This window comes from Chenopodium album, chromosome 2, assembly GCF_948465745.1.
Source record: "Chenopodium album chromosome 2, dcCheAlbu1.1, whole genome shotgun sequence".
NCBI classification, from domain to species: Eukaryota; Viridiplantae; Streptophyta; class Magnoliopsida; order Caryophyllales; family Amaranthaceae; genus Chenopodium; species Chenopodium album.
The window spans coordinates 74,067,555-74,074,537 of record NC_137835.1 but is presented as its reverse complement, the minus strand read 5'-3'; positions in this window follow the sequence as shown (position 1 = coordinate 74,074,537).

Sequence of the window (6,983 nt, the reverse complement as noted above, 5' to 3'; positions counted from 1 at the left end):
AGATGGAATAGTCCATAAGCAGGTAACCCTAGCTTGTATAGTACGGAGTAATATTTTCATTTGACGTACGGATTGATATTTTGTATAAGCTTTAAAGTTTGTGCCATTAGAAAAAATAATGTACAAAATAATTTAGTGGTTGTGATTCAAAAATTAGATTAATGCTTTTTATAATGGTAAGGTAAGATGTTTTTGGAAAAATTCGGATAAAAATAAAAGGTAAAGAGAATTAGAGAATATTGCATGATTTAATCATATAAGGAATGAATATCAACCATAATACGAAGTAATATTATAGTGAGGATATAGTCAGTATCTTTATTAAAATCAAAGAATTTTTTAATATTATAGTTAGGATATAGTCAGTAATATTATAGTGAAAATATAGTCAATATCAACCGTGATACTAAGAATTTTTTTTTTTAAAGGGAATATTGCATATCAATTAACAGTACTAATATGATTAGCTAATATTTGTTTTTTTTAAAAGGGAAGTTTGCATATCAACCTTAATAATATGAGTAGCTATGATTTTTTTAAGGGAATATTGCATATCAACTGACAACCATAATAATATGAGTAGCTTGGATTTTGTTTTTTTAATGGAAGTTTGCATATCAACCGTAATATATATGTTAGGACAATCATGGTAAGATTTATTTGGTGATTATTTAAATATATTGTATCTTTTTCATATAATTTTTCAGATTATCGTAAGATTATATTTATTATTATTTAAATATATATGTAAAATATCTCCTTCTTGAATTTTTTTTTTTTTTAAAAAAAAATATACTAAGGACACAACATTAGATGACACTTGTCATGGCTGGTGTGTCTTTTAGTATATAAGTTATTGATTGATGATTTTCATAAATATCCTTAAATTAATGAAATGTATGTATGTGATATGTTTCGTTAGATAACATTTTTTAAAAAATAAACCCTAGACACAAAGCATAACTTATCACTACAAGATGACATTTTTAAAATAGGATTAGTATTATCTCATGCTGACACATCAATCAATTACATACTACTAAAAGCGAATCTGAAGGAACACTTGGCAACATATTATTAAAAAAATTCCCGCCAAAATTACTTTCTAAAAAAAAATCGTTATTATATAAAAATAAAGATTGCATTTAGATTATGACTTTTTTATATATATAAAATCTAAAATAAACTTCCTAAAATATCAACTTGCACCTTATAACTATAAATATTTTCTCTCACATGTTTTAATTGTTTTAATATATTTCATGCACTTTGATACCTTATGAATCGATTCATTAATTTTTATATAATTATATTATTATCATAATTATTCAACAACCGTGCATTTGCATGGGGTTTAACCTAGTTAAGACTAAAAAGAAATGTTGTCCGTTCGGAAATGATCATCTTGATAATAGAGTTCTATGAAGCCAGAGAGAAAGTTGTTTGCAGAATATTCAATCATATATTGCTTCCAGGCCAAGTCGAATATTAATTAAAAACAATCCATAACAAAGGTAAAACTTATTTGATTTGTTACGAAGAACGCAAATATAGAAAAGAGATCATAAAACACTAACTTTTGCATTTGCAACTGCATAATCAATTACATACTACTAAAAGCGAATCTGAAGGAACACTTGGCAACATATTATTAAAAAAATTCCCGCCAAAATTACTTTCTAAAAAAATCGTTATTATATAAAAATAAAGATTGCATTTAGATTATGACTTTTTTATATATATAAAATCTAAAATAAACTTCCTAAAATATCAACTTGCACCTTATAACTATAAATATTTTCTCTCACATGTTTTAATTGTTTTAATATATTTCATGCACTTTGATACCTTATGAATCGATTCATTAATTTTTATATAATTATATTATTATCATAATTATTCAACAACCGTGCATTTGCATGGGGTTTAACCTAGTTAAGACTAAAAAGAAATGTTGTCCGTTCGGAAATGATCATCTTGATAATAGAGTTCTATGAAGCCAGAGAGAAAGTTGTTTGCAGAATATTCAATCATATTTTGCTTCCAGGCTAAGTCGAATATTAATTAAAAACAATCCATAACAAAGGCAAAACTTATTTGATTTGTTACGAAGAACTCAAATATAGAAAAGAGATCATAAAACACTAACTTTTGCATTTGCAACTGCATAACTAAAAAGGGAATTGAAAGGGGTTGAGTGACTATGATTCAACACCTTAATTAGCTCTTTATGCATCATCTCAAGGTATTTCAATTCCCCCTCCCGTCCCCAAAATTTAAATGATCTATTTTATCGTTTGTTTCGTTAACAATTACTTTTTTTTTTAATAGCTCGTTAACAATTACTTACATTAGTTAAAAACAATATTTTATGAAAATGAACCTTAGCATTTCAAATATGAACTTGACACTTTTAAATTTGAACATTTTTTTTCGGAAAAATTAAGATTAAATTCTTTACATATGAGCATGACAATATTTGAATTTGAACATATATATGTTTTTTGTGAAATGAAAATTTAAATATTAAATATGAGTATGACATTATTTCATATAATTATCAATAAATATGAGCACACATGACATTATTTGAATATGAACATATATTCTTTTCAAAATAAACAATAAAATTTTAAATATGAACACGACACTATTTTATAATGAACATCAAATTTTGAAAGGAGTTTGTCTGCCTCTAGATAATTCAAAAGGTTTGTAATACAAAATGAACATTCAATAAATATAAAATGATCGAACATTTAGTAACATAAAATGAATATAAAATTGAATGATCATGCTAATTTGTATTTTTTAGATTTCAGGAAAACTCCTCAAATTGGAGTGTACGTTTACCATTGATCAATGTATAGAGAGATTTACAAGACTCATAAACCTAGTACAATAAGGACACAAAATATATACAAATATTATCCTTATACGTGACAAATATAATCATAACTATAATATCTATCACACCCACGCAATCATAGCGAGAGGAGGTCGTACGCTAAGACTGGATCTAAAATTCAAAAATAAGTCTCATGGTGGGCCTTTTGTGAAAAAATTAAAAGAATTCCGTCATTTTTTGTCATGAGTAGAGGGTACCGACTTTCTCCCGAAAAAGAAAGACGTGAAAAATGAAGTAAGAATTTTTGAACTTCTCTCGGAAAAAATTTTGAAAATGGGTTTTTGAACTTCCCCTAAACAAATGAAAAAGAAGAAGTTTTTTACTTCCACGACGAGAAAATTTTTGAAAATGTTTTTGAACTTCCCAAAAGAAAAGACATGAAAACAGGAAGAAGTTTTGAACTTCCTTGTTGAGCAAAGCGAGATGAATTGCATGGATTTTCTTCTTGTCAAATTGACTTGCTCGTCTTAAAAATAATGTATGCATGATGAATGTTCTTAGGCCCGGAGGCTAAGGACAATTGCATCATGTGACACAATCAATGAATGCACTTAGGTTATGAAGCTAAGCACAATAGCTTTTTTGTCAATGTATGTTGCTTAGATCAAGAAGCTAAGCATCATATAGTGTATGAAAAACAATCTCGATGAACGTTGCTTGGGTCTAGAAGCTAAGCACGTATACAACGACGATTGCTGAGTATTGCAAGAAATAATGAATGTTGCTTAGGTCAAGGAGCTAAGATCAATATGCTTTTTATGATTGAATATCTTTGATAAATGTCGCTTAGGTCAGGAAGTTAAGCATACATATAATGTGATGTATGAAACAATGAATATTACTTAAGTTAGGAAGCTAAGCTATTATACAATGTTTCTTTCAATGAATGTTGTTTTGAAAGGTGATGAAGCATGTACAGTGTTGAAATGAGATTTCATGACAAAGGGTTCCTAAGGGAAGGATGACATGGCTACGTATGTGTGAATGAAGTGTGTGATACTAAGGCTAACTGCAAAGGTTATGGGGAGGGAAATAGATGTGAGAAGAGTAAAACATGTTAAATATGGGTCTGGGCCGCACCCGCAAATCAAGACAGAGTCCACTTTACAAGTCCAAAGGAGGTTCCATCCCAATTTATATGGCAATGAGGGGAGTAGCCCCTTAGCCTTATAAAGTGAGCACAACTTTCTCTTTTCTTCAATGTGGGATACACATCCCAATATACCTCTTCAATTGTTCACTCTTTTCAATATGGGACAAGACGTACTTCCACTCACATGTAGGTTTTCTCATGGGCTCAACAAAACAAGATGACTTTTTAGGTTAGGTAGGGTAAATAATGTGGGTTCACGCCCCAAAATCTAGCTATAGATGGATAAGGATAAGCATTGGATATTATTTGGCTCGATCATGCATGAATATGAACTAGCCTTTTGGCCCGTTCAATGCACGGGTTGTTATTTGGGTTAATTATTTTCATATATAGGTATGTTTTTCAAAAGTTGAAACTTTTGATATAATATATGAAGTAATTGTTTCATTGCTAAAACTTAAAAGGAAAAAAAAAAAGTCAGAGTAGAACTGTAAAAGAAGATGAAGAAATTTGGTTAGGTATATATGCGTGAAGATTGTGGAATATGAAATGACATATTAGGGGCCGTTTGGTTCACGTGGGGGAATCGGAATGAAATGAACAAAGGGAATATAGGAGAATGGAATGAAACCCTTTCCAAGTACTATGTTGTTTGGTTTTCAATAAACAAAGGGAATCACCACCACCACCACACATCCCCTTTCTTCACTTTTCAAGCCACCAGGAGCCACCCCACCGCCCAGCCACAACGTCGACGGGAATCGGCAGCCCTGGGCGCACCTCCCCCACCCCTCGCAGCCCCTAACCTCCCCGAAAAAACTTCCACCACCACGCAAAAACCCTAGAAAACACCATCCCTCCCCTTAAAAACGCCGGCCGACCTTCCCCCCACCCTCGAAACCCTAACGGCTAGGGTTTCGAGGGTGGGGGGAAGGTCGGCCGGCGTTTTTAAGGGGAGGGATGGTGTTTTCTAGGGTTTTTGCGTGGTGGTGGAAGTTTTTCCGGGGAGGGGAGTTATTTTCGAGGGGAGAGGTAGGAGAGGTGCGCGGGCTCCAGCGAGTTGTGGGGGGAAGTGCGGCGAGTCCGGCGGTGGGGACTGGGTCTGTGGCGAGATGGTTGGGCTAGTTCCGGCAAGTACAACGGTGGTGGGTATGGTGGCTAGGGAAAGGGAATAGGAAAGTCTAGGGGGTTGGGGAATCAATGTAGACTAAAAATGGGTGAACTCAAAAATAAAAATGGGTAAAGGGAATCAAAAAAGTGACAAACAAACAAAAAACAAAGGGAATGATATCAGTTCATTCCATTCCCTTTTATTATTAACCCCAACCAAACGGCCCCTTAGTTTAAGTTATATTTTAAGTCTAAGAGATTAAAAGACAATTTTTATTATAATTAATATGTTTATGTAATGTGTACTAATTATAGTGGAAATGAAACACTTTATTTTCTTCCTTGAATTTGCAAGTTATAAAATGCACAAAGACTTAAACAAAAATATTAAGGGAGGTGACATGTGGCATAAGGAGTAATGATCTGAGTGACTTGTGATGACATGTGTCATATGGAAAATATGTAGTTTGTGTTTTTAAATACTAAGTATAGATGTGAATATATATGGTCGCACCTCACCTCAATGTGAGGTTATCTACGTATCCATTAGGAATCAGGCAGAACGTAGCTCTAATCGAACTTTGAACAAGTATATGTACACCTTAAAGACGTCTTTTGTGGGTTGTAATGTGGTTCAGCTGATGGTTTAACAAAGAAAAGGGTAAAAGGTTCAAGACTTGAAAGAAGCCCCTCAAGATGTGTAATTGTGTGTTTGAAATTTATATTTGCAAGTTTAATTTGTCACTTGTTTTTTAATTATTTTTTTATTTTAATTATATTATTTAATAAATGTGAGCAATCTCGGATCATTGATATGTCCAATTTATATAGTGTTTTGCCCCCGTCCCATAGTCATAATTAGTAGTGTTTTTGGCTCTTTAGAGCCACTTTTATTACTAATTTGTGTTTTCTAGTGTTTTTGTAGCTTTGCTTGAGTTTTGTAGGAAATTGCACACTTGGAGCGTTTTCCGGGATTTTCACGAAGCAACTACGAGCATTAGGAGGACACGACCGTTTTTGAAGCCCATGACCGGTTAGAGCCGGTGATTAAGAGCTCGGTATATGATACCGGGGCATATGGATCGACTATTCAAGACCCGAAGAGGAAATTCGGATTGGGCCGAAGAATCGAGCCCAATCGAAGTCCATGCCTCGAAGAAGAAGTCGGGCCCGATCGGGCAAGCTTGCGCCCGATCGGGCGGGCGCGCACAAAGAAGCAGCAAGAAGAAAGGCGCGCCCGATCGGGTGAGCGTAGGCTCGATCGGGCGCGGCGCGCTAGGAAAGGCTAAGAAAAAAAAAGGCGAGCCCGATCGGGCGCGTGTTTTTTATAGACTTGTTTAGTTTTCGTTTAGGATTTGTTTGAAGGATGTTTAAGTACGATTTTTGTACGTAATTTTGATTACCTTCTCTTTTAGATTTTCTCTCTCTACTTAGAATATTTTCTCTCTCTTAAATTCTCTCAACTTTGTTCTTAACTCCATTCCTTAATCCAAATTTCTTTTGGTAACAATTTTTTCTCTTTTAATTTTAGTTATTTTATTTAATTCTTTCATCATGTCTTGCTTTATTATTTTGATTAGATTAGATTTAATTATGCTTGAGTAGTTTTATTTGTAGGGTTTATGGGGATCTAATAAATAATATGAAGGGGTAATTTGTGATTGTTGATTATCAATGCTTGATTAATTTCCTATTGATTGATTTAATGCTATGCAATTAGGTTTGGCCAGATATAATTGTATGAGTTTAGCATTATTGATTCGAGATTTGACAGATGAGAATTGATGTTTAGGCTTAGTTTCAATAGGCGGACTAATTTATAAATGGTTAAGTCGAGATTCGAAAGATGAGATTTAATACCGGTAAATTAAC